Source organism: Anser brachyrhynchus (genome assembly GCF_964034855.1).
Source record: "Anser brachyrhynchus genome assembly, chromosome: Z".
NCBI lineage: Eukaryota > Metazoa > Chordata > Aves > Anseriformes > Anatidae > Anser > Anser brachyrhynchus.
The window spans coordinates 58310853-58332933 of NC_137697.1; the positions used below are offsets into that span (position 1 = coordinate 58310853).

Below are 22081 nucleotides of genomic sequence, written 5' to 3' on the forward strand. Positions count from 1 at the left end.
CCCTTCCCCTCCCCTTCCCCTCCCCTTCCCCTCCCCTTCCCCTCCCCTTCCCCTCCCCTTCCCCTCCCCTTCCCCTCCCCTTCCCCTCCCCTTCCCCTCCCCTTCCCCTCCCCTTCCCCTCCCCTTCCCCTCCCCTTCCCCCTCCCCTCCCCTCCCCCTCCCCCTCCCCCTCCCCCTCCCCCTCCCCCTCCCCCTCCCCCTCCCCCTCCCCCTCCCCCTCCCCCTCCCCCTCCCCCTCCCCCTCCCCCTCCCCCTCCCCCTCCCCCCCCCTCTTGTCCTTTCTTCTCCTCCTCTCCTCTCTTCTTCTCCTCTCTTCTCCTTTCTTTCACAAACTTGAATGCCGAAGAGAACCGTCACTTCAAATCGCTTCAGTCATTCTCGTAGCTTATATCACTGGCTGATTCATGGGAATCCATCAGCGGTAGTCATAAGTGTTGCAGCTGCTGGGTCACTAGTCAAGCAAGAGTCTCAAACTGGGAATCGCTGACTTCTTTCTGTGGCTCAGACAGGTGACTTTCAATTCCACCCTGCCTTGGGCACGTCCTCTTGCTCTGTCCCCACCTACAGTGCAGTTTTGCTTAGAAGCAGAAGCACGGTTTTGAAGTAGTTCCACTGCTTCCATTTTCAATGATTTAGCTTGGCTAGCCAAGTGGTTTCTGTAAATAGAACGCAATCAAGAGATTTTGGTTAGAAACAACTAACTGAGCAGTTCCTTTCCACATGGGCAATGAATATTTACCCTTTCCTAATGGAGACTGCAGTGTAAGAGATAATGACAGATCATTCAGAGAGCTTTGAAATAGCCCTTGGGGATGCTTAGTCCAGAGGACCAGAGTAAATCTGTACACCATGGAATCACTCTGAATTACTTCCTAACAGAAGCGTGTCCTTACTATGTCTGCTATGGCTTCAGCTGGTTTCAGTGTTCTTCTTCACCTAATACTTCAATTAAGAGTTCTAAAGAAAGATGGAAAGATTGAGAAATATCTAAATCACGGATGAAAAGTGCTTTGAGGACTTTGGTCTTTAGCCCCATAAAGCATCAAAGTGCTGTCCTATGAAGCAAATGCTTTATTCTCTTGATATCTAAGGAGGTAAATAAATCCAATGTTGGAACATTAAGGATTGGTTAGAAAAGTAAACCTTGAAAACAAGTAAAGGAGAAGACCAAGTAAGCACTTGTAGTGCCTATGGGGTAACTGCAGGGTTAGGCAAAGAACTATTGTGCAATGCAATCTTGTTATAAAAGAAGTATTATGTGAATTTTTACTGTTTTATTTCTTGAGTGTTCTATTTGAAAGGGAGTGAATCTATCAGGATTAGCTGTTTAATTTAGAAATGTAATGAAAACTGGTTTCTCTTTCCTTTTGAGTTCACCCCTTTTTATAGGATTTTATAATCGAGTAAGTAGGTATTTTTTTAAAACAGAGTAAAAGCGGGTAATTATATGCACAATTATTTTTAAAATACAGTAACAATAGCAAGGATGAGATGAAAGGTATTTATACACTATTATACTGTCACGGTATGTCCCATACATTAGTAACAGTCAGAGGATTCATGTTAGTGAACAAAAGATATCTTTAAATAAGTAAATAAATAATTAAATATATGTGCATATAGGTAGATAGATTGACAGATAGATAGATAGGTAGATAGACAGACAGACAGGCACCTAAGAAACTGCTGTGAAGCTTCTTGCTCTCTTTTCTAAAAGTTAAAGTGAATACAGCATCAGGGTGTGTTACAAACATTACAAGCATTACCTTCAATCCACCACAGGTACACACGAGAGGTCAGTCTGCAGGTTGTGAAGGCAAAGAAACTGCTCTGGTTTGATGTGAAGAACCAAGACGTAAGTTGCTGTCAGAGAAAAGATGCTGTCAAAGTGCGTCACGTCTATGCTAGAGCATCTCTACCACCATCTGTACTGCATCTATATGCACCTATACTAGAGCATCTCTGCTTATCCAGTCTGGGTGATCTTATGAGCATTCTGAAGCCCCAGAGGAGGGTCTGTTTGTCTTTTCTGCTTTTATAGCCAGTGAAAATTCTTACAATTTTACACAGAGTGGATGAAAAACACTAAGTGTACTTCCAATCTTCACAGCTTCTAAGCAAGTGGAGATGAGGTTGTGGAATAACCAAATAAAATGTTTATCTAGAAGCAGCCTAAAGACTGTCTTTAACCAGGGCCTTGCATTCTTCATTTTTATACCATTACTTGCCTTCAAGTGCATGATCATTATTTTATTAACTTTCTACCACTACAGAAATGCACCTGATTCTTTCACAAAACTTACGGGTGGTAATTGGAAATATTCATCAGCATTCTCTATTTCCTTCTTCATCTCAATTCTCTTCTGGCCTGTGAAGCTTTTCAGACCAGAGATGAAGATCAGCTATAATACGGAGTATTGGAGACTGCAAAGGAAAAGAAGAATCACACGAAAAACTCTTTTCAGCCTCACGTGCAATCATCAAAGAAAAGAATACCAAAAGAATACCGCTTTATCATGGTAAGCATAAATTTGAGCATAGGTCTCCTATAACTGAAGCGAGGTTAAACAGGTTCCAAAGAAGGTGAAGGAGCACACCCAAAATCATTTCCATAAAACCGTGTTTTCAAACAAATGGTTTAAAGATTTAGATTTTCTTACAGGTGAAGAATGAAAATATAAAATAAAATAAAATAAAAAATTACCAGGACATACAGTTTTCTTCTAGCTTGCTTTGCTTCATTCAGTTAATCTGAGTCTTGGGTCACAATCAGGGAGCAGCATTGTACAGAAATGCCAAAGCCTCCCCAAGCTTGTTATATCTTCATCAACAGGGCTTTGATACTGCTGCCTCCTCAGCAACGTCGGCAATTTAGTAGGAAAGTTGGTGTCCACCAGGTCAAATTAGGAAGAGGAAATCCCTCTTGCCACAACTTCACACTCACAGCAGAGTTGGCAGGACAGAGCGATGGACAGAGAAGTATCTATGAGAGTGTTAGAAAACAGACTTTAGAACAGATTTCCATCAACCCAGGAAAAATTACTTGCTCATCCCTTCAAACTAAACTCTAAGTAGAAGGAAGTGATCCCAAGCTGCAGTCCTGACATCTATGCTGCAAAGTCATCCAATGTGACATGTTACTATACCAGCCTGTTAGGAAGATAAACAAGAGTTTTGAGTTTATGATGTTTGTTTAGAATTAAGCTCAAAGCGTTAGTCCTTTGATATGTTTTTGTCTGCAAGTGTTTTCACTGTTTCCCAGACAATGTCTCCAGCAAGCTAGCTGCTTGTTTCATTTGGCCAGATATTTGGCCATATCTGGCCAGATATTTGCCTTCTTAGTCAATAACCAAATCTGTCAAGTTAAGAACATGGAATTAATGAAAAGGAAATCCTTTTATTTTGGTCTGAGTTCACTTTTGTTTGTTTGTTTGTTTGTTTTCTTTCTAGACCAAGAATGAATCATGGAGAACCAGCAAAACTGAGGTGAAAAATGAAATGAAAAATGTTAAGGTCAGGCTGCTTGCTCACTGCAAGTGCCAATCTGGAAGCAGATGGAGTGCATCTTCATACACAACATCCTGAGACACTCAACAGGTCAGCCCATTTGATGAAGTACATTGCTGTCCTGAATTTTAATGTGACAGGGGTACTTTTAAGTCTCTTGTTTATGCTTTAGTACTTGAGGCGTATGGCAGGAGCACAGCACGCTCTTATTTGTCCACCCTTATTTGTTGATCGTGTGTAGGAAAAAGAGAACGTGCAGAGGCCCTCACCCATACTTTGCATCTGTCACTCTGTGCAGCTACATCACTGAGCAAAAGTACCAAACTTAACGCTTGTGAAAGGACTTTACACAAACTACAGAATACTAAAAGGAAGCATTCACAATAAAAACACATTTTTTGCCTCAGCCAAGCATCAAACCACTTACAGAAGGGCATGGGCCCTCTCTATGCACCTCAAGGTGGGATCCACAAATCCTCACGTGGTTTCATCACATCCAGCACGCTTCTCTGTCCCTCCTAGCTAAACTTGCACAGAGGCAGCTGCTCCCAAATTGCCATGGTGACATCTCTCAGTTCTGTTTCTTCTCCCTTCCAAATATAGCTCAACGAATGAAACAGTAAAAATTCACATAATATTTCTTTTATAACAAGATTTCATTGCACAATAGTTCTTTGCCTAACCCTGCGATAACCCCATAGGCATTGCAATTGCTTACTTGTTCTTCTCCTTAACTTGTTTTTAGTGTTTACTTTTCTAACCAATCCTTAATGTTCCAACATTGGATTTATTTACCTCCTTAGATATCAAGAGAATAAAGCATTTGCTTCATAGGACAGCACTTTGATGCTTTCCAGGGCTAATGGCCAAAGTTCTCAAAGCACTTTTCATCAGTGATTTATATATTTCTCAATCTTTCCGTCTTCATTTAGAACTCTTAACTTAATTTAGGTATTAGGTGAAAAGGAAGCCCAAAACCAGCTGAAGCCATATCAGACATAGTAAGGACGTGCGTCTGTTAGGAAGTAATTCAGAGTGATCCCATGGTGTACTTTAGGCAGATTTACTCTGGTCCTCTGGACTAAGCATCCCCAAGGGCTATTTCAGAGCTCTCTGAATGATCTGTCATTATCTCTTACACTGCAGTCTCCATTAGGAAAGGGTAAATATTCATTGCCCATGTGGAAAGGAACTGCTCAGTTAGTTGTTTCTAACCAAAATCTCTTGATTGCGTTCTATTTACAGAAACCACTTGGCTAGCCAAGCTAAATCACTGAAAATGGAAGCAGTGGAACTACTTCAAAACCGTGCTTCTGCTTCTAAGCAAAACTGCACTGTAGGTGGGGACACAGCAAGAGGACGTGTCCAAGGCAGGGTGGAATTGAAAACCACCTGTCCGAGCCACAGAAAGAAGTCAGCGATTCTCAGTTTGAGACTGTTGCTTGACTAGTAAGACAGCAGCTGGAACGCTTATGATTACTGCTGAAGGATTCCCATGAATCAGCCAGTGATACAAGCTATGAGAACAACTGAAGCAATTTGAAGTTACACTTCTCCCTGTTCTGCCTTTCAAATTTGTGAAAGAAAGGAGAAGAGAGGAGAAGAAGACAGGAGAGAAGGAGAAGAGAGGAGAGAAGAGGAGAAGACGGGAGGGAAAGGGAGGGAAGGAGAGTGAATGAAGAGAAGGGGAGGGAAGGGGAGGGAAGGGAAGGGAAGGGAGAGGAGGGAAGGGAAGGGAAGGCAGGGCAGGGGTGGGGTGGGGTGGGGTGGGGTGGGGTGGTTAGGGTACTGAAGGGACATGAAGGGTAGTGTAGGGTAGGGGAGCATAGGGGAGTATAGGGGAGGGGAGGGGAGTGTAGGGGAGGGGAGTGTAGGGGAGCGTAAGGGAGGGGAGCGTAGGGGAGGGGAGCGTAGGGGAGGGGATCATAGGGCAGGGGCGTGGAGGGGAGGGGAGTGGAGGGGAGGGAGGGAATGGGAGTGGATGGGAGTGCTACCATAAATAAAATGGTCAAATAAATGACATTTTGGATCTGGAGCCAACTAGTTTTGTTGCCATTCATTCCACAACCTGATTTATCGCTGCAGTCTTTGTATTGCACAGTGCCATTGATGGTTTGGCATGCACAGAGGTGGCTGAGTATTTTCAGAAATAACCTTCCATAATAACTGAATCAAGACTTTTGCTGTAATGCAAAAGATCAGGTAATTGATTAACATATGATTTCAGATTCTTGATGGGTCCTGTCGCAATCCTAAGTCCACGGGACTTTGGGAAAACGCTTGGGACACTCAGCCTTCCCTCTGCTAGACAAACAATACCACCTTTTCTCGCAAGATTTACATTTCAACAAGACTCAAGCTGAGCGCCAATTTTTCTCATGTCCTTTGTCAGAAAGCCCCCACACAAAACAAGGCATCGCTCCTACCTATCCGTCAATAGGAGGCTTTAAAAAGGTATTGGGGATAGGTTGTTCCCAATCTAAGGCCACTGTCTGTCCGCTGGGTGTTAAAAAAGCACATAACCGCAAGTCAGGACTCCCACCCACTTCCCAACACCACTGTGGCTCCATCACACGCACCCTTACACAACTACTTTCAACACAAATTCCCGGACATTTACAAATAAGACGTACAATTAGTACCACTCCTGCCCTCCAGCAGCTGCAGATATGACCCAGGTAACCCTGTCACAATTGTGAGGGGCCCGCTTACCCTTCTCCTGCTTCTTAGACTGTCAGTAGCAGGTCCGCCCTGGCTCCCAATATGGGGATGCAGCGGTGACCTCGGATTTGCTCGATCTGCTCCCCAGATCGCTGGGCAGCATACAGCAACTAATATTTATTCAAGTGTATACTTCCCCTTGGGAGGCAAATCAAAGGTCTAGTGCCTAAAACGTTCTTATTGATTTGTTCTAGTTGCTTTCCCAAAACTATAATATGTTGTTGCAAATATTGGTTTCCTACTTGTGTTAGATCTTCTCCTTTGTACGGCATTTGGTAAGGCCTGCCATCGAATATCTCAAAAGGGGCTTAGTTTTACCAATACATATTGCTTTCTTGACAGATTTTACCAATCTGTTGTTTTATCAAATGGTTCATGGTTTTTCACTTGGCCACTTGCCTGTGGCCTATACATAATTTTTTTTTTTTGAATCCTTTTAAGACTGGATTTGCCAGGCCTTAAATATACATGTTCATTCGAAGGAACTTTTTAGCCAGGAGGAAAGGGATTATGCAGGATTATGGATCAGGACTTCATGTCCTTTTCCAGCCTCAATATTTACACTAAAAGCAGATGAGAATTTTGAAGAAGAAGAAGAAGAAAAAAAAAAAAAAAGAAAAAAAAAAAACGGAAAAAGATGATAAATGGGAGTCATTGGATAACCTACCACCTCTATATCCTAAGAACCTGTTAGCGTAGCAACCACATAACCACCAAGTGATTATATGAAGGTGCTTTATTCAGCGCTGGAAGCCGGGGCAGGTGCCCAAATCTGGCTTCAAGTCCCGTTACTTCCCAGCCATTATTTATACATCCAACATTACGTAAGGTATACATATTCATTAAAGGTTGCAACATCAGCCTCTCATTCCATTCTAATTAGCTCCCCTCCCCTTTGCACATGCGTGGCGCACTCTGGTGGTCGTCCAGGTGGTCGTCCAGATGAAGTAAGGAGTCTTCCTCTCCGCTAAACTTTTCACCTTTCTCACTCGACGCATGCTCCCTCCGCTCCTTGGTTCTTGTTGTGGTTTAACCCGGCTGGCAGCTAAACACCACACAGCCGTTCGCTCACCCTCCCCCCTCCCTCTCTGGGATGGGGGGAGAGAAACGGGAAAGTGAAGCCTGTGAGTTGAGATAAAGACAGTTTATTAAGACAGGAAAATAATAATAACAATAATAATAATAATAGTGATAATGGTAATAGTATTAACAATAATAATGTGTAAGAAAACAAGTGATGCACAATGCAATTGCTCACCACCCGCTGACCGATGCCCAGCCTATTCCCGAGCAGCCGGCCCCCCCACCCCGGCCAGCCACCCCTATATATTGTTTAGCATGACGTCAGATGGTATGGAATACCCCTTTGGCCACTTTGGGTCAGCTGTCCTGGGTCTGTCCCCTCCCAGCTCCTGCTGCACCCCCAGCCTGCTCGCTGGCAGGACAGAGCAAGAAGCCGAAAAGTCCTTGGCCTGGTGTAAACACTGCTCTGCAACAATTAAAACATCAGCATGTTATCAGCGCTCTTCTCATCCTAATCCAAAACATAGCACCCTACCAGCTACTATGAGCTACTTAACTCTGTCCTAACTGGAACCAGGACAGATATCCACCCCTTATTCCATACCATTTATGTCATGCTCAGGTTACACTCTGTCCAATACATTCTAATTAATCACCATTTTCATCTATGATATATAGCAATCATGGTAGTGATGACATACATTATTATATAATAATTAACATACTACAATTCAACTCATGGGCTATTCTCACCCAGTATCAAATCCCCTTGAGGTACACACCGGACCTCCCCATTCTTTTGCATTACCCACCAAGTGCATCCAGGTCCCTGAGCAAAAGCAATTCCACGAATGGGTTTGCCTTTTCCTGAGGCAGGAGTAGCCCAGACTGTTTTACCCAGCATGTTTCTTACGTGCACTACAGGAACTTTATCCCCTTCTACAGTGCGTAACAGGTTTGATTGGGCAGGTCCAGCTCGGTTGGCAGATCCCCTGGTATTGACTAACCAGGTGGCCTTTGCCAAATGTGTATCCCAATTTTTGAATGTCCCAGCACCCATTGCTTTCAGTGTAGTCTTCAACAGTCCATTGTATCGTTCAACTTTTCCAGAGGCTGGTGCATGATAGGGGATGTGATACACCCACTCAATACCATGTTCTTTGGCCCAAGTGTCTATAAGGTTGTTTCGGAAATGAGTCCCGTTGTCTGACTCAATTCTCTCTGGGGTGCCATGTCGCCATAAGACTTGCTTTTCAAGGCCCAGGATAGTGTTCCGGGCGGTGGCATGGGGCACAGGATATGTTTCCAGCCATCCGGTGGTTGCTTCCACCATTGTAAGTACGTGGCGCTTGCCGTTGCGGGTTTGAGGGAGTGTGATGTAATCAATCTGCCAGGCCTCTCCATATTTATATTTCAGCCATCGTCCTCCATACCAAAGAGGTTTTGACCGTTTGGCTTGCTTGATTGCAGCACATGTTTCACAGTCATGAATAACCTGTGCTATAGTGTCCATGGTCAGGTCCACCCCTCGATCACGAGCCCATCTGTAGGTTGCATCTCTACCTTGATGGCCTGAGGTGTCATGGGCCCATCGGGCTATAAATAATTCACCTTTATGTTGCCAGTCCAGGTCCACCTGAGCCACTTCAATCTTAGCAGCCTGATCCACCTGCTGGTTGTTTTGGTGTTCTTCAGTAGCCCGATTCTTGGGCACATGAGCATCTACATGGCGTACCTTTACAACCAGGTTCTCTACCCGGGCAGCAATATCTTGCCACAATGCCGCAGCCCAGATGGGCTTGCCCCTGCGCTGCCAGTTGTTCTGCTTCCATTGCTGTAACCACCCCCACAGGGCATTTGCTACCATCCATGAATCAGTATAGAGATAGAGAACTGGCCACTTTTCTCGTTCAGCAATATCTAAAGCCAGCTGAATGGCTTTTACTTCTGCAAACTGACTCGATTCACCTTCTCCCTCAGCAGCTTCTGCAACTCGTCGTGTAGGACTCCATACAGCAGCTTTCCATCTCCGATGCTTTCCCACAATACGACAGGACCCGTCAGTGAACAAGGCATATTTCTTCTCATTTTCCGGTAGCTTGTTGTACAGGGGGGCTTCTTCAGCACGAACCACCTCCTCCTCTGGTGATATCCCAAAGTATTTGCCTTCTGGCCAGTCCATAATCACCTCCAAGATTCCTGGGCGACTGGGGTTTCCTATTCGAGCCCGCTGAGTAATCAGTGCAACCCACTTGCTCCATGTAGCATCAGTTGCATGATGCGTAGAGGGGACCCTTCCTTTGAACATCCAGCCTAGTACCGGCAGTCGGGGTGCCAGGAGGAGCTGCGCTTCAGTACCGACCACTTCCGAAGCAGATCGAACTCCTTCATATGCTGCCAATATCTCCTTTTCAGTTGGAGTATAGCGGGCTTCAGATCCTCTGTATCCCCGACTCCAAAACCCCAGGGGTCGACCTCGAGTTTCCCCAGGTTCTTTCTGCCAGAGGCTCCAGGTGGGACCATTCTCTCCGGCTGCGGTGTAGAGCACATTCTTTACATCTGGTCCTGTTCGGACTGGCCCGAGGGCTACTGCATGAACTATTTCCTGCTTAATTTGTTCAAAGGCTTGTCGTTGCTCAGGGCCCCATTCAAAAGCATTCTTCTTACGGGTTACTTGGTAGAGCGGGTTTACAATCAGACTGTAATTTGGAATATGCATTCTCCAAAACCCCACGACACCTAGGAAAGTTTGTGTTTCTTTTTTGCTAGTTGGTGGAGACATAGCTGTTATTTTGTTGATCACATCCATTGGGATTTGACGGCGTCCATCTTGCCATTTTATTCCTAAAAACTGGATCTCTCGTGCAGGTCCTTTAACTTTATTCTGTTTTATGGCAAAACCGGCCTTCAGAAGGATTTGGACTATTTTCTTCCCTTTCTCGAAAACTTCTTCTGCAGTGTCACCCCACACAATGATGTCATCGATGTACTGCAGGTGTTCAGGAGCTTCCCCCTGCTCCAGCGCAGACTGGATCAGTCCATGGCAAATGGTAGGGCTGTGTTTCCACCCCTGGGGCAGCCGATTCCAAGTATATTGGACTCCCCTCCAAGTGAAAGCAAACTGTGGCCTGCACTGTGCTGCTAGAGGGATGGAGAAAAATGCATTAGCGATATCAATTGTGGCATACCACTTGGCTGCCTTTGATTCCAGTTCATACTGGAGTTCTAGCATGTCCGGCACTGCAGCACTCAGTGGTGGCGTGACTTCGTTCAGGCCACGATAGTCCACTGTTAGTCTCCACTCACCATTAGACTTTCGCACTGGCCATATGGGACTATTAAAAGGTGAATGAGTCTTGCTGATCACTCCTTGGCTCTCCAGTTGACGAATTAGCTTATGGATGGGACTCAGGGAGTCTCGGTTGGTGCGATATTGCCGCCGGTGCACAGTTGTGGTAGCGATCGGCACTTGCTGTTCTTCAACCCTCAGCAACCCCACAACAGAAGGGTCCTCTGAGAGACCAGGCAAGGTAGACAACTGTTTAATGTCCTCTGTCTCCAAAGCAGCTATGCCAAAAGCCCAGCGGAACCCTTTTGGGTCCTTGAAATATCCTCTTCTAAGATAGTCTATGCCAAGGATGCACGGAGCATCTGGGCCAGTCACAATACGGTGCTTTTGCCACTCATTACCGGTTAGACTCACTTCAGCCTCCAATACAGTTAACTGCTGGGATCCCCCCGTCACACCATAAATACAGATGGGCTCTGGCCCTTTATAGCTTGATGGCATTAGAGTACATTGTGCACCGGTGTCTACCAAAGCCTTATACTTCTGTGCGTCTGACGTGCCAGGCCATCGAATCCACACAGTCCAATAAACTCGATTGTCCCTTTCCTCCCCCTGGCTGGAGGCAGGGCCCCTCTAGTCCTGGTCAGAATCTTCATTTCTGTGTTTAAAGGACTGCCTGCTGGAAGTTGGAGCAGCAAACCTTTCAGAGAACTCCTTTTTCCCAATTGTTTTCCTTTGCAATTCACGTACCCGTGCCTCTAGGGTCGCAGTAGATTTTCCATCCCATTTTCTCATGTCCTCTCCATGGTCACGTAGGTAAAACCACAGGGTGGCGCGGTGTGTGTGCCCACCATATTGTCTTCCTTGCATAGATGAACGTTTACCCCTAATAGCTGAGACACTGGTTTGTACAGGTGGGGAGGAAAATAAACTCTCTTTAAGTTGGTGGATCTCTTCAGAAAGTTTCTCCAAGGTATTCTCTTTTAGCTGGTGGACACTAGTTCGTTCAGGTGAAGGGGAAGATAATCTTTCTTCAAGTTGGTGGATCTTTTCAGAAAGTTTCTCCAAAGCATTCTCTTTTAGCTGGTGGACACTGGTTCGTTCAGGTGAATGTCCAAAACACTGGAGGTGACCACTGCTCTAGAAACCTGCCCATATCCTCCCACACTCCCTGCCACTCGCAACTATCCCGCCTCAAGACAGATCTCCGGATGAGATTCCTAAGTAGTTGTTTAACCCTCCACAAAATCTGAAGCGCATTCAGGAGACATAACAACAAGAGCAGGCTGGTCTGAGTATCCCAAGGATATTCAACATCTCGGAGAACCACCGTAACTAACTCGGGGGATAAGAGAGTGGTGGTGAAGGAGAAAGGGAGAGTGAACAGGTAGGGAAACATGTCTTCCCCTGTCCCCTTCACAGATTGGCTCCCTAACGAAAACAGGCAATAGGTGTAATTGCTAATAGTTTCCGAGATATGGGTTCCAAAGTATAGAGTCGACGTCAGTGCTGAGTACAAATACCAGGTTAAAGTCGTGACCAGATATTTCATCATTTCATAAGCCATTGTTACACCGCACAGTACCATAACAATCTTAAACCAGGGCCCGGAAAGGATAAACAGTGCAACAGGGAGCACATACAGAAAGTAACGCACCATAAAACTCAATTTGGAATACAGGTACAGCAGACTGGAGATTAAGGCAATCAACATCGTGACTAGCAACTATTAAGCAGGTCCAATACTTATACCAATTTTAGTTTAACACACTCTGGTCAGATTTGTCGATATCTCAACCCTTCGGGCCCCACGTTGGGCGCCAAAAAGACTGTTGTGGTTTAACCCGGCTGGCAGCTAAACACCACACAGCCGTTCGCTCACCCTCCCCCCTCCCTCTCTGGGATGGGGGGAGAGAAACGGGAAAGTGAAGCCTGTGAGTTGAGATAAAGACAGTTTATTAAGACAGGAAAATAATAATAACAATAATAATAATAATAGTGATAATGGTAATAGTATTAACAATAATAATGTGTAAGAAAACAAGTGATGCACAATGCAATTGCTCACCACCCGCTGACCGATGCCCAGCCTATTCCCGAGCAGCCGGCCCCCCCACCCCGGCCAGCCACCCCTATATATTGTTTAGCATGACGTCAGATGGTATGGAATACCCCTTTGGCCAGTTTGGGTCAGCTGTCCTGGGTCTGTCCCCTCCCAGCTCCTGCTGCACCCCCAGCCTGCTCGCTGGCAGGACAGAGCAAGAAGCCGAAAAGTCCTTGGCCTGGTGTAAACACTGCTCTGCAACAATTAAAACATCAGCATGTTATCAGCGCTCTTCTCATCCTAATCCAAAACATAGCACCCTACCAGCTACTATGAGCTACTTAACTCTGTCCTAACTGGAACCAGGACAGTTCTGCTTCAACTCATTTCAGCATTTCCAGGCCCTTATCCAAGGTCAGGTTGTACCTGTTCCCTCCCAGGGTTCCCCTTCAACGATTCCTTTAAATGTTCAGTGTACTCCCTAAGTTTCCAGTGTACATAGATTAACTGATAATGTAAGTACATTTGGCAATGCTTAATTATACTGTATGTCCCATCGCCTAAGAGACATTAGTAAAACATCCATTCGATTCTCCCCAACACTAACATTTCACCCCTTTGAAAATACTTCACTCATACCAAGAGCAAGTATTTTCATTACTATTAGGTTGAATCAGGTTAATAGAGGTTAGTGAGTATAACTTGATATAGAGATTAGTAAGTATAATCTTAACGCATCTTCGTTAGTCTACTATCTTATTGATTCCTCTATGCCTGCTTGTTAACGCTAGTACTATAGGATGGGGGTGGAGTAAGTGGGATAGGGTGTTCTGGGTGATTCCCAGTAACCTACTAACCTCCTTAACCACATTGGCAATGAAATGTGGTCCCCTGTCTGAAGAAATACCCAATGGTACACCAAATCTAGGGATTATTTCCTGTAGTAACCATTTTACCGTTTCCTTTGCTTGGTTGGTGCGACAGGGAAGGGCCTCCGGCCATCCTGAAAAAGTATCAACCCCTACCAATAGGTATTTATAACCTCTTGCTTTAGGCAGTTCTACGAAGTCTATTTGCCAGTAATCTCCAGGCTCTATCCCAGCTCTAGTTCTTCCCATCTCAGCATGTTTCCTTGCTACCGGATTATTCTTTAAGCAAAGCTCACATTTTGACATTACTGACTTTGCCATTGTTAACATGTGTACCGAGATGACACCTCGTTTCAAATAGGTCACCATTGCTCCTGCACCCCAGTGACATTCATTATGTTTTATTTGTAAGATTTCTTGCATTACTATAGGAGGCACTATAAGTTGTCCTGTCGCAGTCACATACCAGCCGTCAGGATTCTTCTGGGCCTTCATCAAATTTGCAAGTCTCTCATCTTCTGCTGAATACTTTGGGTCTTTAGGTAATTTAAAACAAGAGAGGCCTACCTTTGATGGAATTAGAGCCATTACTTTCCATACTTCATGCACAACCTTTCGGGCCGTCAAATCTGCCAGTCTGTTACCTTCTGCAATCTCTGACACCCCTCCTTGATGGGCTTTACAATGCATTATGGCCACCTGTTGGGGTTTCTGTACAGCTGTTATTAATTTCAATATTTCTTCCTGGCATTTTATATTAGTCCCTTGTGAGGATAGCATTCCCCTTTCTTTCCATAATGCCCCATGTACATGAACTACCCCGAATGCATATTTTGAATCTGTCCAAATATTCACGTTCTTACCCTCGCTTAGTTCCAGGGCTCGTGTCAGGGCGACTATTTCTGCTCGTTGGGCTGAAGTCCCCGGAGGTAGGGAATTTGCCTCAATCACTACCTTTGATGTAGTTACCGCGTATCCTGCATAACGAGTCCCATTTTCCACAAAGCTGCTTCCATCCGTGAAAAGTTCCCAATCCGGTCTCCCCAGAGGCTGATCCTTTAAGTCTGTTCTGCTGGCATAGGTATGTTCGATGATCTCCACGCAATCATGACTGAGGTCTCCTTCCTCCGTAGTTGTTCCTAGAAACACTGCTGGGTTCAATAAGTTAGTAGTTCTTAAGATTACATCATCTTGCTCAGTTAGTATAGCTTGATATTTCATCATTCGGCTGGGTGATAGCCAATGGCCCCCCTTTTGCTCCAATACCGTAGTCACCATATGTGGCACGAACACCTCAATTCGTTTCCCTAATGTGAGCTTCCTGGCTTCCTGTATTAAAAGGACTGTGGCTGCCACGGCCCTTAAACACGAGGGCCATCCAGCGCTTACCGCATCCAATTGTTTAGAAAAATACCCCACAGGTCTTTTCCAGCTCCCAAGTCGCTGGGTCAGTACTCCTAATGCCAATCGTTGTCTCTCATGCACAAACAGCTGGAAGTCCTTTGATAAGTCCGGCAAGCCCAAGGCAGGCGCCTTTATCAGGGCTTCTTTTAATTTCTTAAAGGCCTCTTGTTGTGGCTTTCCCCAGGTAAATGTACAGGCCTTTTGGGTTTCATAGAGGGGCTTTGCTATGAGTCCATAGTCCATTACCCACAGTCTACACCACCCGGCCATACCTAGGAAAGCCCGTAGTTCGTGCAAATTTCGCGGCTCGGGGATTTCACAAATAGCTTGTATTCGGTTAACTCCCAATTTTCTTTGTCCTTGAGAAATTTCACATCCCAAATAAATTACTGTTGTGCACGCGATTTGTGCCTTTTGTTTAGAAACCTTGTACCCATTTAGTCCCAATTGATTCAAAATATCAATAGTTACCTGAATACATTCTGACTCTCCTTCGGTAGCTATTAATATATCGTCCACATATTGTAACAGCAGGTATCGATCCTTTGGTACCTGAATCTGTCCTTGGTTAATCCAATCTTCTATTTCTTTAGCTAGTTGACTGCCGAAGAGGGTCGGGCTATTCTTGAATCCTTGAGGCAACCTTGTCCAGGTTAGTTGCATCTTTCGTCCGTTCCGTGGATTTTCCCATTCAAAAGCAAAAAGTTTTCTACTATCCTTGTCAATGGGTATGCAGAAGAAGGCATCTTTTAAATCAATTACCGTAAACCACTTATATTTCTCTTTTACAGATGTTAACAATGTATAAGGATTAGCCACCACTGGGTGAATATCTTTTGTTATTTCGTTTATTGCCCTAAGGTCCTGCACTAGCCTGTATTCCCCATTAGGTTTCTTTACTGGGAAAATTGGGGTATTATATTCAGATTTGCATTCCTCCAGAATGTGGTAGCTAAGAAATTTATCTATAATCTTTACTATTCCTAGCCTAGCTTCTGGCTTCAATGGGTACTGTTTAATCCGTACCGGTCGTGCCCCTTCCTTAAGTTCAATTTTTACTGGCTGGGCTACTTTTGATTTTCCAGGAACATCCGTTTCCCAAACTGCAGGCATTACTGCATTTTCTACCTCTTTTGGGATATGAGGAACAGCCTTCTCTTTAATCATTAATATTTGTCCCACTTTTGATTCCGGGATTCTCATAATCAATTCTCCATCTTCAAACATTATGGTAGCGTTTAGTTTAGTTAGCAAATCCCGTCCCAAAAGCGGAATAGGGCATTCTGGTACGTATAAAAATTCATGCGTAATTTCTTTGCCTCCAAACCGTAAATCAAGGGGTTGTAAGAACGGCCGTATTTCCTCCTTCCCGGTGGCACCTACAATAGTAGTTTTCCTTTCCCCTATTTTACCACTTAATCTATTGAGCACTGAATATGTGGCCCCTGTATCAATTAAAAATTTTACTTCCTTATTTCCTATTTGAATTTTTACCAAGGGCTCTTTAGTTTCTGCTACCGGATCTCCTAGTCAGCTACTGTACTCCCCCAGAACCATCGCCCTAGCTGCTTCTTGGTTTCGGAACGGATTTCCCCCACCAACGATCAGCTGTCCACGGAGAGGGCACTAGTTTTTCCAATGACCCTCCTCCTTACAATGGGCACATTGGTTAAGACCCAGCCGGTTTCCCCCTGAGCTCGGATAGCCTCTCCTTGTTCCTCTACCCCGACCGTTAATATTTCCTCTTCCCCTGCCCATTAATCCTGCATGTTCTCTCCCTTGAATTACTGCTAATAAGTTCTGTTGTTGCCTTTTTGTCGTTTCTTTTTCTCTGTTATTATACACTTTCCAGGCTATTTCCAACAGCCTATCCAAATTTCTCAAATCTGCACCTTCCAACTTTTGCAATTTCTTCCTAATATCCTCTTGGGCTTGTCCCAGGAAAATGAGTGCTAATTGAGCTTTAGCTTGCTCAGTCTCTATGTCTAAATCTGTATATTTCTTAGCAGTTTCTTTCAATCTCTCTAAAAAGGCGGAAGGTGATTCCGCTTTTTCTTGCCTGACATTATACAATTTTGACCAATTTATGGTCCGGGGCATGGCATTCTGTACCCCGACTTGTACCCAATCTTGATATCTCTTCAGCCTCCTTATTCCATCCCCTGTGTTATAATCCCATTGGGGATCCTCGGTGGGGAAGTTTTGATCTAGATTTCCAAGCACTAATCCATTTCGTATATCTTCTCGGGCTCTCTCTCTGGCTGCCCGCAATACCATGTCTTTTTCTGTCGAGTCCATCAAAGTATCCAGGATCACCTGGAGATCATCCCAATCGGGATTTTGGGTTTTAATTATCATTTTCATTACCCTAGCTACTTTATTTGGGTTTTCCCTGTAGGTGCCGGCTGCTTGTTTCCATATCATTAAATCCCCAGCTGAAAAAGGCACCTTAACATATACCGGTCCTTCTGTCCCCACTCCTTGCCTGAGGGGAGCGATTATTTTCCCTCCCTGTTCATTTATAGTTTCTCCTGCCCTTCGCTGTTGCCGGGTCCTATGTGACACAGGGGAGGCTAAAGTCGGGGATTCTCCATCACTACTGCTATCTTCCTTTTCTCTTTTCCCTCCCTGTCCTGGCTCTTCCGGCGGAGCCGACGGCGCAACTTCCAGATCAATATTTCCATTATTCATTTCCCATAATACTTATTATTCTCTATTGCCTGATGCTGTATACAGCGTCCCTCCTTAGTACATGCACAACAACGTTCCTCAGTTGAAACCTCAAGCACCATTATTCCACAAGCATGCTGCCATTCAGGCTTTCGGTGCAAATAAAAGAATAATTCCACATACGGCAGTTCATCATATTTTCCTTCCCGCTTACAGAATAGCATCAATTGTAAAATTGTATTATATTGCAATGTTCCATTCTCAGGCCAAGTTTCTTGGTCCTCTAGTTTATACTGTGGCCACCAAATATTACAATAATCAATCAGCTTTCCTTTCCGCATTTCTTGACCAAAACCTCCCTCTTTCCAGTGTGCTAGCAAACACCCCAGCGGGGATGTCCGCGGGATAGGTACATCTTTTCCCAGAATTCCTTTGATCTTTTTCATTTTGAGCTTATGATACAAACCCAAAAGCTGCCAGAGCAGCAGCACACTTTCCCAGAAGCTGCCGGAGCAGCAGCACACTCTCCCAAAAGCTGCCGGAGCAGCAGCGTGCTCTCCCAGAAGCTGCCGGAGCAGCAGCACGCTTTCCCAAAAGCTGCCGGAGCAGCAGCGTGCTCTCCCAAAGCTGCCGGAGCAGCAGCACGCTCACCCAGAAGCTGCCGGAGCAGCAGCACGCTTTCCCAGAAGCTGCCGGAGCAGCAGCGTGCTTACTACATACCAATAATACCAGGTGCTGACCCTTCAGCACAAACCAATACAATTACCAATACCAAACCACCAATGCCGAACCTGCAGAGCTTTCGCTCTGTCTAACGGACGGCGCCTAGGCTTACCCCGGGAGCTCCCTGCCCAACCGAGCGTGGCTTTCGCCGCGTCTGACCGGCAGGCTTTCCCAACCAAATCGGTACCGAATACCCAAAGTTGAAAGCACCTTTGCTTACCACTCCAGTGGTACGTCGTGAGCAGCGGAGGTCGGTCGTGGTCGACTGCTCCCCGAGAATCCCTCGGTGCCGGCTGGAGCGAAACCGAGACACGATCCGCCTCAGCAGTGCCCACGCAGTCCCATCTGGGTCGCCAAAATGTTAGCGTAGCAACCACATAACCACCAAGTGATTATATGAAGGTGCTTTATTCAGCGCTGGAAGCCGGGGCAGGTGCCCAAATCTGGCTTCAAGTCCCGTTACTTCCCAGCCATTATTTATACATACAACATTGCGTCAGGTATACATATTCATTACAGGTTGCAACATCAGCCTCTCATTCCATTCTAATTAGCTCCCCTCCCCTTTGCACATGCGTGGCGCACTCTGGTGGTCGTCCAGGTGGTCGTCCAGATGAAGTAAGGAGTCTTCCTCTCCGCTAAACTTTTCACCTTTCTCACTCGACGCATGCTCCCTCCGCTCCTTGGTTCTGCTTCAACTCATTTCAGCATTTCCAGTCCCTTATCCAAGGTCAGGTTGTACCTGTTCCCTCCCAGGGTTCCCCTTCAACGATTCCTTTAAATGTTCAGTGTACTCCCTAAGTTTCCAGTGTACATAGATTAATTGATAATGTAAGTACATTTGGCAATGCTTAATTATACTGTATGTCCCATCACCTAAGAGACATTAGTAAAACATCCATTCGATTCTCCCCAACACTAACAAACCCAGCTCCAGTGGTGCATCTTGTAATCCTATTTTGTTCTTAAATGTTTTGAGTGTGACAAGGAAGAAGGTGCGAGCATTATCTAAGTAACAGTTTTGAAGTTTTGGTATATTCGCGGTGTTGTTTGGTCAGTTTCCCAAGTATCGGGCGAGGGGGGGCTGACTGATTATCAAGGCAGTAGAATGGAGAGTCACTTCTTTGGTGGTTCGGGCCTGAGCCCTGGGAATTTGGTAAGAAGGGGGAGAGTGAATTTATTTAGGCCTCAATACCTTTTAAACCCCCATCTTGACGGATACACAGGAGTGATTCCTTGTTTTGTGTAGGCTTACTAACAAAGTGCATGAGAAAAGTTAGCATTCAGCTTGAAATTCGGTCTTGTTGAAATGTAAATTTTGTGGAAAAGGTGGTATTGTTTGTCTAGAAGACAGAAAGCTGAGTGCTTCAGGTGTTTTTCCGAAGTCCTGTGGATTTATGATTGGAACGAGGCTCATTAACAATCTGAAATAGTAAAGTTTGTATGTGGAAAGAAGAGTTTAATCCCAGAGAATTGGGACATTTGGGAAGATTAGGAAAAGGTAGTAAAAACCTGCAATAAAAAGGTTTGCGTGAAAATTGAAACAAGGGACAGTAACTAATATAAATAAATAAAAGGGAATGGGAAATCAAGGAAATGGGTAATATCCAAAACAAAGACGTCCAAAAGAAAGCCTCCTTGGGTGCATATTAGCACATTGGAAGGATATTGTTAGAAATGTGGGCACAGAAAGCAAGAGGGCTTACACTAAGTACTGCAATTAATTGTGGCCACTATATAAGCTAAATGGCCACTTTATGGATCAATCGACTATAACAGTGTCTTGCAATCAATGTTGTTTTTGAGGAGAGAAGGAAAATAGGATGAAATGTTGTATATTGGTATGTTGTTTCAGCATCTTAGAGGGAAAAGGTATGGAATTAAGTTGGCCCCTGACTGAGCCTTTGGTGTTGGCATTAGAAAAGTACAGGCTGGAGAAAGATAAAGGAAGTGTTAAAAGCGTTGTTGAAGGTGTTAAAGGTTGTGTGGCATGTAGTATTTGACAGAGCTGTTTGAAGTTGAATGAGCAGGGAAAGAGGATGTAGGAATGCTAATAGTTCCGCCTCAACCCGAGGCTGAGATCTTAAAATCACGGGTGTGAGCCCTCTGGGGCAGAGGGACCATGATGGGTCCGAGAGAGTTGTCATGGAAATAGAAAAGCAGCTAACTCTTAAAACAACCTGAGTTCATGTGTGAGTTCAGATTGCCAATGGGACCGCTCAGGCAACTGTCAACGATTGCATTCCCCTGACCGACGCCCCCACTGAGACCCTAATCACCCCGGAAATTATGTAAATACCAAAATCTGGTTAAATTGGGAATTGAGAATCTGTTCCAACAAGGTCCAAAAGAAACCCGTACGGAATTTTTGAATTTTTGGACCAACTTTGAAGTGAAAACAAACAAACAAACAAACAAACAAAAAAAAAAACAGAAAAACAGACAAAAAAAATTGGACCTGGCTTCAGAAAACAAACAGAGGCAATTGGCTAGCTCTTTCTAGGGCAATCAGCCCCTGATATCAGAAAAAAAAAATTGTCTTAGGCTGCAGGACAAACTTACAACAGTCAGGAATGACAGGGACCTGAGGCATCTACCCTAGCAGGTCCAATAGTTGAAATAAAGCTAGAAAATGAAGACAGAGACTTGAATTTTTTGTTGGTTACGGGAGCTTCTTTCTCTCTGTTAATTAGTCTGTAAATGTAATAGGAGCAACTGTCCAACAGGAAAAGGCGTGTTTTTTTTTTTTTTTCTTCAATGCTTGAAACTTAAATTGGGAAAAATGATTGGAATTACCAACTGAGAAAAACAGCTTATAGACCTTTCGAGAAAGTACAAGTTGATTTCACTGAATTGCCCAAGGTGGGGAGGATAAAATATCTATTGGTAATAGTTGATCATTTAACACAATGGGTAGAAGCTTATCCCATAGCACGAGCTACGGCACAAACTGTGGTAAAAATTTTATTAGAACATTTAATACCTAGATATGGGATAATCCAGTACATTGATTCTGATCAGGGCACACACTTTACTTCTAAAATAATAAAATTGTCATGTCAATCATTAGGTGTTCAGTGGGAATACCACACTCCGTGGCACCCACAAAGCGCAGGGAAAGTAGAAAGGATGAATCAAACAATAAAACAACAGTTGGCTAAGTTAATGATCAAGACACAGCTGCCCTGGATGAAATGCTTATGATGAAATGTTTCAGTGGTTAGTAGTACATGGAAGTGTCCTTCCCATTCAGGCCAGAGTTGATCCTTTCCAGGTCCGAATCAGGACCCAATTTCCCACGGGTCCTGAGAGATGACAAAGAAGAGGACAACAGCAGAATACAGTTCTTAAGAAAACTCACTTATTTCAAATTGTGGTATCTCATACCTTCTGCCCAGACAGGGCAATCCGAACAGCATCTCATATGGTGAAATTCCTATATACTTTCTTGGTGCTGTTTGAACCTGTAGGAGTAAGCATTTTACCCAAGGAAGTTGGGTTTCTAACACTAACTTAGTTAATTGCTTCTTCAATGTCTGGTTCATTTGCTCCACCTTCCCAGAAGAGGAGGGTTGCCAGGGGGTGTGAAAAATCCCACTCAATCTCTAAGGCCTGCATTAACCCTTGCAGTACTTGTGAAGTGAAATGACTTCCTTGATCTGAATCAATGTTTTCAACTATCCCATATCTAGGGACTATTTGCTCCAGTGATACCTTAGCCACGATGTTCGCAGTGGCAGATACGGAGAGGAAAGCTTACACCCATCCAGTCACGTGGTCAATTAGGACAAACAAGTACTTAAGTCTCCCTGCTTTAGGTAACTCAGTAAA

The 22081-nt window shown here is 44.6% G+C and overlaps 1 long non-coding RNA gene across 1 annotated transcript; it reads left to right on the forward strand.

Annotated features, from left to right (window-relative positions):
- Nucleotides 1-1217: 1217 nt before the first annotated feature.
- Nucleotides 1218-5143, forward strand: LOC308185106. The gene is made up of 4 exons (XR_013943119.1): nt 1218-1855; nt 2377-2519; nt 3451-3597; nt 4753-5143. It is a non-coding gene; the product is annotated as an uncharacterized lncRNA (long non-coding RNA).
- Nucleotides 5144-22081: the final 16938 nt, after the last annotated feature.